Consider the following 12,795-nt stretch of genomic DNA (forward strand, 5'->3'; position numbering starts at 1 on the left):
CACTAAGCTATGAGAAAAATTGAGAAATTGAAAAAAAAAATGGGGAAAAATTGACAATGGCAAACCACTTCTGTACTCTATTAATATAAAAAACCTTGCATGGATAGGTCTATACAATCACAAAAAATAGAGTGTGGTTCAAAACTCATCACACTTATTAAAGTCATGTGCAAAATACTAGGCCTAGTGGGTTCTTAATGAAAATAATAAATGTCATATAGTGGCTGGGAATCATTGAAGTTGGAATGTGACATATCCAGGGAGCATTACACAGGAGACAACATGTCTAGTTATTTGAAGATTATGGTAGCTTTGGTATGTTTACAACACAAGAATCAGACCATAATCTGCTTTGAAGAAATATGGACTATGATACCATGCTGGGGGCAATTGGAACCTTGTTTAAACCAAGTTAATGACTTTTTAGATGAAAAGGAGTTCACTTTTTGAAAGGGTTGGGGGAAATCAGGATTTTAGAGATGTCTAGGTGGGGCATGGTTAAAAAAAAATGGTTGGGAACCACTGGGCTAAATGTTATGCCACTGCCAAGGCTTTTAAAAAATAAATCTTAATCTGTAAAAACTAATGAAATATTCTGTCATGTACAAGCTCATTTATGCCATTAAGATTTATAATAGATGCATTAAATCTAAGGGAACATAAATAAATGATTAAAACTTGTTTTACTACAGAATTTTTATTTTTTTAAAAAAAACCTACAAAGCCTGTTCATTAGTACAGTATTTCATTGCCCTTGAAAAGTTTAAGAAATACTACTGTTCTCTATTAGTTTCATAAAGTGTTTTAGATTCAAGTACATTCCGAAGTATAACTATAATAATAAGTGACACTATTAAAAAAAACCCTATTGTTTTGGTCCACAAGTGAAATTTATGTAATTTTGGCAATGTAGTGTATTCTTAATAACTAAAAGAATGAAAAGAAATCCCCGTATAAAGTCAGTTTATATTTATTTTATAATATCCTTCCGCAGATTTAAAACATGCTTTATAATTCTTTGCTCCAGGTAATTCAAGTAAGTAAATAAAATTCCATATTGTAGGTGGAACTATAGCAGGCAGCTTCCAAGCAAAAAATGCAAAGCTACTGTTGGTGTGAGAAGCAAATATTCGGCCAGATGGAAGTCATGCATGTACAGTGAACCCTCGATCATCGCGAGGGTTCCGTTCCAGGACCCCAAGCGATGATCGATTTTTCGCGAAGTAGCGGTGCGGAAGTAAAAACACCATCTGCACATGCGCAGATGGTGTTTTTACTTCCACCGCCCTTCGCCCGCCCACCCCGTTGCTCGCGCCTGGGGTTTCCCCGCGCGCGCGCCGTCCGCCCACGCCATTGCTGGGGCCGCTTCCCAGCTGGGAAGCGAAGCTGGGGTCCCCGCGCGCGCGCCCACGCTACGAGCGGCATTTCACCTTCCCTCCCAGGCAAAAAGATGCCGGCATTCTGGGCTGATGGGGTCGGACTTCCCAGGCGGAAGGCGTGCCCCTCTCCCCGCATCTTTTTGCCTGGGAGGGAAAGTGAAATGCCGCTCGTAGCAGCTGCTAGAGCCGCCGGCATTTCACTTTCCCTCCCAGGCAAAAAGATGCCGGGGAGAGGGGCACGCCTTCCGCCTGGGAAGTCCGGCCCCATCATCCCAGAATGCCGGCATCTTTTTGCCTGGGAGGGAAAGTGAAATGCCGGCGGCTCTAGCAGCTGCTACGAGCGGCATTTCACTTTCCCTCCCAGGCAAAAAGATGCCGGGGAGAGGGGCACGCCTTCCGCCTGGGAAGTCCGGCCCCATCAGCCCATAATGCCGGCATCTTTTTGCCTGGGAGGGAAAGTGAAATGCTGCTTGTAGCAGCTGCTAGAGCCGCCGGCATTTCACTTTCACTTCCACCCCCTAGCCAAACGGCTTTTTTCGTGTTTAGCGCTCGAACGCCGTGCCTTTCCTTCAGCTCTAAAGAAGCGGCAACTGCCCTGCCTCCCCCCAGCCGGTTAACTTGAAGCGCTCGGTTAACCGGCTGGGGGAGGCAGGGCAGTTGCCGCTTCTTTAGAGCTGAAGGAAAGGCAGGCGACTGCCTTTCCCTTGGTCGATTCCCGGAGACCGCTTTGGAACATCGCTTTGGGAGAGGGGGCAACTGCTCCCGGTTAAGAAACAAGAATCCACCCCCTAGCCAAATGGCTTTTTTCCTGTTTAGCACGGCGTTCGAGCGCTAAACACGAAAAAAGCCGTTTGGCTAGGGGGTGGATTCTTGCTTCTTAACTGGGAGCAGTTGCCCCCTCTCCCAAAGCGATGTTCCAAAGCGGTCTCCGGGAAGCGACCGAGGGAAAGGCAGTTGTCTGCTTTTCCTTCAGCTGGAAAGAGGAGGCAAATGCCCTGCCTTCCCCCAGCCGGTTAATCGAGCGCTTCAAGTTAACCGGCTGGGGGAGTAGCCCCCGCCCGGCTCCCTTCAGCCCCCCGGGGTCAAGCGGGCGGGGGGCGGCCGGGACCTCGCCTGTCTCCGCCGCCCGCATCGCCCCTCCGACGGGCCGGCCTCCCCCGCCCGCCTCTGCTGCAGCCACCGCCGCCTCCCCGACTGGCACAAAAGGGCCCCGCCCGCCCCGCCCCAAAGTTTACCTTGCGGCGGGATTCAAAGTGCTGGGGTGGGGGGTGTCACTTCGCCGCTCGTGTCCTGGCTAAACCGGGCGGCAGGAGACAGGCTTTGAGTTTTTAGCTGCGGGGAGAGAAGTAGGACTTTCCTAACTCCCTCCCCCCGCAGCCAAAACTCAAAGCCTGTCTCTTTTTTTTCTTGCGGCGAGCCCAAGCCGTTCCCCTCTCGACCGCAGCCGAGCTTCCCTCGGCCCCCTTTGGCCCCGTCGCCTCCTCCCCGCCTGCCTTTCCTCGCCAAGCGCACGAAAAAAAAGAGAGAAGGCTTCTACCAGAAGCCAGGGACGGCGGGCAGGGGCATAAAGGATCTCTTGCGGGGGAAAAGCCGCTAGCCAGCTTTCGGAGCTCCTCCGCCATCACCCGCTTCTGGTAGAAGCCTTCTCTCTTTTTTTTCGTGCGCTTGGCGAGGAAAGGCAGGCGGGGAGGAGGCTACGGGGCCAAAGGGGGCCGAGGGAAGCTCGGCTGCGGTCGAGAGAGAAACGGCTTGGGCTCGCCGCAAGAAAAAAAAGAGACAGGCTTTTAGTTTTGGCTGCGGGGGGAGGGAATCCCGCCGCAAGGTAAGCTTCGGGGCGGGGCGGGCGGGGCCCTTTTGTGCCAGTCGGGGAGGCGGTGGCGGCTGCAGCAGAGGCGGGCGGGGGAGGCCGGCCCGCCGGAGGGGCGATGCGGGCGGCGGAGACAGGCGAGGTCCCGGCCGCCCCCCGCCCACTTGGCCCCAGACCGGTGCAGCAGGAAAGGGACGGAGAAGGCTCACTGGCAGCCCTTGCCCATCGCCGCGCCTTCGCTTCCCCCCCTCCCCCGCTGGATCCGGCAGCGTGCTGAGGGGAATTGCCGCGGACTGGAGGCAGTGAGGCAGACCGGCTCCGAGGCGAGCGGCCGGAGCTGCGCCCTCCTTCGCCCGCCAGGTGAGGCGAAGGCGAGGGGCGCGCGGCTTGCTTCGAGGAGCCGAAGATCCGGGCGGGGAAGACCCAGGGAAGGTTCCTTCGTCCGCCTAGCAGCTGATCTGCTCGGCAGCGCAGCACCAGCGAGGAGCCGAAGATCTTCGGCTCCTCGCTGCTGCTGCGCTGCCGAGCAGATCAGCTGCTAGGCGGCCGCTCGAGAGCAAGAGGGGGAGAGATAGAGAAAGAGAGAGAAGGAAAGAAAGAGATGAGAGAGGGAGGAAGAGAGTGTGAGAGAGGAAGAAGCAACATAGAGAAAGAGGGGGAAGACCCAGGGAAGCCTCTGCCCGGCGGGGAAACTCCACCATCTACGCATGCGTGGAAGGGCACGCATGCGTAGATGGTGGAGTTTACTTCCGGGTTGAAAACTAGCGAAATAGCCCTTTCGCGATCCTTGAGGACGCGAAACTCGAGGGTTCACTGTATAGTGGTATCTCTACTTACGAACTTAATTCGTTCTGTGACCAGGTTCTTAAGTAGAAAAGTTTGTAAGAAGAAGCAATTTTTCCCATAGGAATCAATGCAAAAGCAAATAAAGCGTGCGATTGGGGAAACCACAGTGAGAGTGGAGGCCCTGTTTCCTCCCAGGAGATACCTAGAGGGGCCCCACAGAGGCTTCTCCCTGTCTTTTCCGGCCCTGTTTCCTCTCAGGAAATTCCTAGAGAGGCCCCACTGAGGCTCTCCCTGCCTTTTCCGGCCCTGTTTCCTCTCAGGAGATTCCTAGAGAGGCCCCACGGAGGCTTCTCCCTGCCTTTTCCGGTTACAGTTTCGGTGGCTCAGGTTTGTAAGTAGAAAATGGTTGTTGAGAAGAGGCAAAAAAATCTTGAACACCTGGTTCTTATCTAGAAAAGTTCATAAGTAGAGGCGTTCTTAGGTAGAGGTACCACTCTATTATCCATCCATTAAATCTGATTTAAGCTTGTACATCTTTAGCCATGTTGTGGTACTACAAAATTCCTAACATTTTGACAGGTAACTTTCAGCTAAAGTAGCTTTTAAAATATCTACCTACACAAAAACTCTCACTGCATAGACAGTACTAATTGAGAAATTACCCTTTTTATTCATTTATTGACCCCTCTGAATTTGGATTCCTTATCCTCAAATTCTTCAATGTTACAGTAGAAACCTTGCAGTCAAGCATAAGATTCTTCCTAGATTCACTTCCAATGTTGAGGTTGTGGGGAAATGATTACAAACTGGGGATATATACAATTCAGAATGTTCCGAAAATTTTTAGATTATATTCTCCTTGCTCACACAGATATTTTTTTTCCGTGGAGGTTCTAACTTTAAATAACTTCTACTGACAACAAATATAGTAAATTGATTTTTAAAAATACATTGATAAAATAGCAGTAATTGGAATTACTGCTTTCATTGTTGTAGAACCCTCAATTTGGTAAATTAGCAGGCTGTCTTTGCATAAGGGCCTTATATAAGAATGAAAGTTAGTTTGTACTGCCTCGAGTAGCAAAATGTCTTGAGAAGAGTGTCTATGACAGTGATAGAAACATAGAAGTCTGACGGCAGAAAAAGACCTCATGGTCCATCTAGTCTGCCCTTATACTATTTTCTGTATTTTATCTTAGGATGGATATATGTTTATCCCAGGCATGTTTAAATTAAGTTACTGTGGATTTATCTACCACGTCTGCTGGAAGTTTGTTCCAAGGATCTACTACTCTTTCAGTAAAATAATATTTTCTCATGTTGCTTTTGATCTTTCCCCCAACTAACTTCATATTGTGTCCCTTGTTCTTGTGTTCACTTTCCTATTAAAAACACTTCCCTCCTGGAACTTATTTAACCCTTTAATATATTTAAATGTTTCGATCATGTCCCCCCTTTTCCTTCTGTCCTCCAGACTATACAGATTGAGTTCATGAAGTCTTTCCTGATATGTTTTATGCTTAAGACCTTCCACCATTCTTGTAGCCCGTCTTTGGACCCGTTCAATTTTGTCAATATCTTTTTGTAATGGTCAATCTTTTTTTCTTTTGTAATGGTTAATGTTTTTTCCCTCAGGTGCCAAAAGAGCATGCACATGCGTTATCACGGATGTGCGACTGCCCACACCCATAACTCAATACCTGGGGAGGGCAAAAACACCATTCCCGCCCCCCAGAAGCCCTCTGTAGGCCAGAAAAGGCCTGTTTCCCAATTTCTGGTGGGCCCAGTAGGCTCGTGTTTCCCTCTCCTCAGGCTCCAAAGGCTTCCCTGGAGCCGGGGTAGGGAAAAAATGCCTCCCCCATTGCCCCATGAGGCTCTCTGGAAGCCAAAAACACCCTCCCAGAGCCTCTGTGCAAGCCAAAAATCAGCTGGCCAGCAAACACATGCACATTGGAACTGAACTAGGGCAACGGCTCACGTGCCAGCAGATATGGCTCCACGTGCTACCTGTGGCATCTGTGCCACAGGTTCGTCATCTCCGGTCTATGACTTGTGTGCCATTTATGGCCAGAGCCTTCCTTTTTCTTAGGAAGAAAGTTAAACCTGAGAGGAGTTGGCCAGGAGCTCTGCTTTGGCAACCCTAACAGTTAGTTAGTTAGTTAGTTAGTTAGTTAGTTAGTTAGTTAGTTAGTTATTTTATTTATTATTTAGATTTGTATGCCGCCCCTCTCTGAAGATTAAATCATTTATTTTAATTTTTTAAAATTCCGTTTTATACAGTTCCATGCCACATTAGACATCATATGGATTGTGATGGCTTATAAATATTGTTAAATAAAAAAGGGGGGGGATCTACACTCCTTTGATGCTTTTGTTCATGCTTCCAGAGCCCTGATGGTGAATCTATGGCATGCCTGCCACAAGGTGGCACGCAGAGCCATCTCTGCAGGTACGTAAGCTGTTGACCAGCTCAGCTCTATTGCACATGTGAGTGCCTCCCATCGACCAGCTGATTTTCAGGTCAGATAAGTTCGTGCTTTCTCCTCACTTTCTGCAGACCTTCTCAGATCTCTGGAGATTTCACCCTGTTCTGTTGAGCTCTCTGGTAGAATCCTCCCAGATACAAATTTCAGACACACACACGTTTGAAAAGTCAAAACAATGTTCTTTATACCGAAAATTCAAATAAACTAAGCACTCTTTTTGTTTAGCAAAGAGCACTTGTCTCCAAACAAACTGGCAATTTGTACAAGTCCCTTATCAGTTCTGTGATACTTAGCTTGCAGCTGTGAGGCAATTCACAGTCCTTCTTCTTTCACAAAGTGAAACACACTTTGCTCTGGTTTAGTTTCAAAGCGGGGAAAAATCAGCACACAAAGGTCAAAGTCAGCAAAGCAGGCACGAAACACAAAGATCAGATAATCCTCCACAATGGCCAAACCCACAGGCTGCTATTTATAGTAGCCTCACTAATGACCACAGCCCCACCCAACCACAGGTGGACTCATTTTCTTTGATAATAATCTCTCAGTTGTTGCTGCCTATGCATCGCTCTCCGCATGCATGGCTGTATCATTAACTCTTGTTCCGAATCCAAGGAGGAGCTAGATCATTTATCTCCTTCTGAGCTGTCTGCCCCACTCTCCTCCTCCCTGTCACTCATGTCTTCTTGGTCAGAGGAGCCTTCATCATCAGATTCCACTGGGAGCAAAACAGGCCTGCGGCATGTGGATGTCTCCCCAATATCCACAGTCCTTGGGGCAGGAGCTGGGCCAGAGCTAACCACAACACACTCCATCGCTGTTTGAGCACGCAAGGCTCCCCCCCCCCCAGCTCTGTTTCGGGAAGAGAGGTTTCCCCCCTCCCAGCTCTGTCTTGGGAAAGGAGGCTTTCCTCTCCTCTCCTAGCTCCGTTTGGGGAAAGAGAGGGAACCTCTCCCCCACTGCTGTTCTGGGATGTAAGGCCAAAACTGGGAAGGGGGGGGGGACATGCAGACACGGTGGGTGTGCAGGGGCTGGGATGTGCGGGAGGGGCATTACATTATGGGTGTGGGCGTGCACCCACACACTTTCCCACACACATGAGGGAAAAAAGGTTCACCATCACTGTTCTACAGAATCTGCTTCTTTACTCAATTTGTCTACCAACGGATTTTATAAAGCTATACCAGAGACATTTTTTAAGAGAAAAAAGAGTTGACATATTATATTATTTAATAAAATCATTTGAAGTTTTAATCATGTTAAGTTTTTTACGATCCTGCTGTTCAGGCATTAAAAAAAAGGGAAAACCCCAACCCAAATTTATTTATTTATTAGATTTCCACGCCGCCCTTCTCGAGGCGACTCAGGGTGGTATACAACATTAAATATAACAATACGTAAGAAATCTAAATAACTATAAAATTATGAAAATTTACTAAAAAACATTTTAAAGTGCTTTTGGCCTTTGGGAGGAAAATAAAAAAAAATAACAAGAAAAAACCCCCCTTTGATAATACTGTTATTAGCACAACACCTAGTCTTGGAAGAAAGCAGTAATTAAACAACCACTAATATTTCACCATCATTGAAATACCACCATAGAATTTATGTATTGAAAAGCAAAAAAAAAATAATTTGTAAGGAGAGCAAAGAAACATTACTCTTTTTTTAATAGTCGCGGAGTAACTAAAAAAGCCAACACAATCCTAAACTGCATCAACAGGGGAATACACTCCAAGACCAGGGAAGTCTTAATACCACTCTACTACGCCCTGGTCTGACCACACCTGGAGTACTGTATTCGGTTCTGGTCACCACACTTCAAAAGAGACATTGAAACTCTGAAGAAGGTGCAGAAAAGAGCAACCAAGATGATTAAGGGACTGGAAACCAAGACTTACGAAGAGAGACTGAGGGAACTGGGCATGGATAGCCTAGAGAAAAGGAGGGCCAGAGCGGACATGATAACAGTCTACAAGTATATGAGGGGATGTCACAGAGAGGAGGGGATCACTTTATTCTCCAGGGCACCAGAGGGCCAGATGAGGAACAACGGCTGGAAGCTGACCAAGGAGAGATTCAACATGGAGATAAGGAGGAACTTCCTGACGGTCAGAGCGATCAACCAATGGAACAACCTACCAGCGGACGTTGTGAACTCCAACACTCTGGACATTTTTAAGAGAAGATTGAACTGCCACTTGACTGGTGTGCTATAGGGTTCCTGCTTGGGCAGGGGGTTGAACTTGATGGCCTTCATGGTCCCTTTCATCTTTAATAATAAATAAATAAATAAATGATACAGCTATTTAATTCTTGGTTAAGAAATCGCTATTTCAGAACATCTGGAGGGCACCAGGTTGGATAAGCTGATTAGAAAAGAATTGTGTGGCCAAGGCAGTCAGTACTTTAAACAAAGGATGAATCATCGTGGAGGAAGAGGAAGGGAGGTGAATGTTTTCCAGTTAACAAGGATGTATGCGACAATGATGGAGTTGTAATTAAAAACTTAAGCAACAATTTTTGTATTAAAACCAGAAGGGGAAGCCAAAAGCCCTTAATGTGATTAAAAAGCACAAATGCCAAAAAACTCAAAATGCTGTGCTTTGTTCTACAGTTTACTTATTCTGGATAAATTAATCCTATTCAGTGAAATGTGTTTGTGCTTATTATTAGGAAACACCTTTTACCCTTCACTGCTGTCTTCTCCCCTACTCAGGCATGGAAGCACCAAGTGATCTCAGGCTAGAAACCAGGAGTGTGAGTTATAGTATAGTCCGTCCTTGGGCACAAACCCAACTGGGTGACTTGAGTCAGTCACTTTCTCTCAATCCTATGAAAGAAACAATGATAAGGCCATTCCTGAAAAACTTTTCCAAGAAAACTGCAGGGATTTGTCCAGGCATCTCCAAGAATCACATACAATTCAACAAAAGGAAAAAAGGACGACTAAAGCACATGAATTTGTAATAGCATTTAGCAACCCCTGCACGAATCCCAGCGACCAGTTAGGTCCCACAGAGTGGGACTTCTCCGGGTCCTGTCAACTAAACAATGTCGTTTGGCGGGACCCAGGGGAAGAGCCTTCTCTGTGGCGGCCCCGGCCCTTTGGAACCAACTCCCCCCAAAGATTAGAATTGCCCCCACCCTCCTTGCCTTTCGTACGCTTCTTAAAACCCACCTCTGCCGTCAGGCATGGGGGAACTGAGATATTCTTTCCCCCTAGGCCTTGTAGAAGCCTTGGTTCCATAGGGCCGGGGCCGCCACAGAGAAGGCTCTTCCCCTGGGTCCCGCAAAATGGCATTGTTTAGTTGACGGGACCCGGAGAAGGCCTACTCTGTGGGACCTAACTTTTAACTTTGGTCACTAAATAAAGTGTTGTAAATCGAGGACCACCTGTACTTCTTTTTTTAAATTGGTACAGTGATACCTCGTCTTACAAACGCCTCATCGTACAAACTTTTCAAGATACAAACCCGGGGTTTAAGATTTTTTTGCCTCATCTTACAAACTATTTTCACCTTACAAACCCACCGCTGCCGCTGGGATGCCCCACCTCCAGACTTCTGTTGCCAGTGAGGCACCTATTTTTGCGCTGATGGGATTCCCCTAGGGCTCCCCTCCATGGGAAACCGCACCTCCAGACTTCCGTGTTTTTGTGATGTTACAGGGGAATCCCAGCAGGGGAATCCCAGCAGCACAAAAACGGGTGCTTTGCTGGCAACGGAAGTCCGGAGGTGGGGTTTCCCAGCAAGGGGAGCCTAAGTGAAATCTCAGCATCACAAAAACACAGAAGTCCGGAGGTGGGGTTTTCCATGGAGGGGCGCCTCAGGGGAATTCCAGCAGCGCAAAAACGGGCGCTTCGGTTGGCAAAAGGGGTGAATTTTGGGCTTGCACACATTAAACGCTTTTCCATTGATTCCTATGGGAATCATTGTTTCGTCTTACAAACTTTTCACCTTAAGAACCTCGTCCCGGAACCAATTAAGTTTGTAAGACAAGGTATCACAGTATTTTGCTTTCTCTTCAGGAGTTCCGGAAAGTACATGAGTGCCTTTTCTCCTCAGGAAAAAAAAACCCACCTAAATTTAAAAAGAGTATCCACAAATCAGGGTACAGTGGAATCTGCATCTCTCTCCAGGGCCAGTGTATCCTCTTACTCACTTCATTACATTTGTCCACTACCCGATTCCAGAAGCGGTACATAGATTCGGTAGCACAAAAATAAATTGATTAACTTCCATATTTAAAGTGTCTGCTTCCTTAGGTCTCGGTTCAAACAACGTTGCTTATTATTGACAGGATTAACATTTAAAAGTGGACTCTCCAAGTCGACTGTTTCACCTGAGTATAAAATACACATATTGTATTACAATACTATAGATAGTATTTTTCGGACTATAAGACACATATTTTCCCCTCCTAAAAGAGGCTGGAAATTTAGGTGCAACTTATGCTCGGAATGTAGCTTTTTCAAGCTTCTCCCACCCACCCTCAGCCCTAACAAGGTGATAACTACAGGGTGTCCAAGGGGAAAGCATTTTGAAATTCCCTGATATTTCCCTGACATTTCCTTGTAACTTGTGATCTAGTTAAGGTACGGTCGTAGATGATGTCATTCCAAATGGCTAAGCCATGGAGAAATATCGGTAGCTGAGGAAGCAAGTTATGCTCATTTTTGCTTGACTCTGCCAGGCAGTGCGATCTGTTTTTTCCTACATGACTTTTCCCTGATTTATTCCGTTTTGTTTTTCATGAATTCCCTGATAATTCCGATATTTCCCGAACCACCGATTTCCCCGTTTTCCAGGTTTGCTGGACACCTGTAACTATTTTCCTGGCTTGCAGGCTTGTTTTCATCACTATTCCCTCCGAAAAAGATTTTTCCCCAGCCCTAACCAGGGAACAAAATGATGTGCTGAAGCTGACCAGACTAAGGATGCTAGCGAGATGAAGACCTGGTAGGTAGATTTCCCCCCCCCCTATTTTCCTGCCCCCAAAATAAGGTGCATTCTTATACAGTGGTACCTCATCTTACGAACGCCTCTTCTAAAAAACTTTTTAAGATACGAACCCGGTGTTTAAGATTTTTTTGCCTTTTCTTCCGAACTACTTTCATCTTACGAACCCAAGCAGCTGCTGCTGGGATGAAGGGGTTTCTTTCTTTCCCCTTTTTTTGAAGAAAGAAAAGGGAGGGGCAGCTTGGAGGAGTAAAGATTTTGCATGCTTGCAGAGGCACTGAAACGGTGTCTTTTGAAGAAAGAAAAGGAAGGGGCAGCTTGGAGGAGTAAAGATTTTGCATGCTTGCAGAGGCACTGAAACGGTGTCTTTTGAAGAAAGAAAAGGGAGGGGCAGCTTGGAGGAGTAAAGATTTTGCATGCTTGCAGAGGCACTGAAACGGTGTCTTTTGAAGAAAGAAAAGGAAGGGGCAGCTTGGAGGAGTAAAGATTTTGCATGCTTGCAGAGGCACTGAAACGGTGTCTTTTGAAGAAAGAAAAGGGAGGGGCGCCCCCTTGCCTTTCTTCCTTCCCACTCACCCTTTAGCCTAGCCTTGCTTCTTCCACCCGCCCCCTTTAGCTGCTCCTCCCTGCCCTCTGTTCGCCTCCCTTCTAAAGTTTGGGATTTTCCTGAAGGATTTGCACGCATTGTTTCCTTTTACATTGATTCCTATGGGAAACATTGTTTCATCTTACAAACTTTTCACCTTACGAACCTCCTCCTGGAACCAATTAAGTTCGTATGATGAGACACCACTGTACTCCGAAAAATATGGTAAGCCAAAGGAGACAGAGATTGTGAATGGCCCACCATTGCTTCCAGCCCTGGTTTGGAAAGGGCAGCAATGAGTGTCAGCATTTCCACCAAATGAAATCTTAAATAAAGAGAATTTATGGGAAAGGATGGTAGACCTAAAAACATATTAAGGAACAATGAAACAGCACTTGCCAGGAGAGGTGAACTTTGACACATACTGGCCCAAACCTGAACAGCCAACATTTTAAAAATCACAGGTTAACCTCACCAAGAAAATTCCACTTAAATAACCAAGAGGAATCAGAATTTTATGTGATTTGGAATAAGGTGTATATATGGTTGAATAAGAAGAAAAATTAAAGGCTAAACCTATGTGAGAACTGTAGACATATTGCAATGATTTGTCTTTTTTTTGAATTTTTTTTATATACATGAACTTTTTTTAATATAAGGTTGAATAAAACTTCTTTTCATCCAAATTAATATGTAGATTTAAGGTATTAACAATGTATTCTTTTTTCTGTAAGGAAATTTGACTTCTATGACAAGAGGGGAATTGTAACCCCTACTTTATGTTAAGTCTGTA

General features: G+C 46.3%; 1 protein-coding gene across 2 annotated transcripts in view; it reads right to left on the reverse strand.

Moving 5' to 3' along the window:
* VAPB (VAMP associated protein B and C) overlaps positions 1 to 12,795 on the reverse strand; it is a 95,433-nt gene that overhangs the window by 44,030 nt on the left and 38,608 nt on the right. The window lies entirely within an intron of this gene.

Source organism: Erythrolamprus reginae, chromosome 3, assembly GCF_031021105.1.
Source record: "Erythrolamprus reginae isolate rEryReg1 chromosome 3, rEryReg1.hap1, whole genome shotgun sequence".
Taxonomy (NCBI): Eukaryota; Metazoa; Chordata; class Lepidosauria; order Squamata; family Dipsadidae; genus Erythrolamprus; species Erythrolamprus reginae.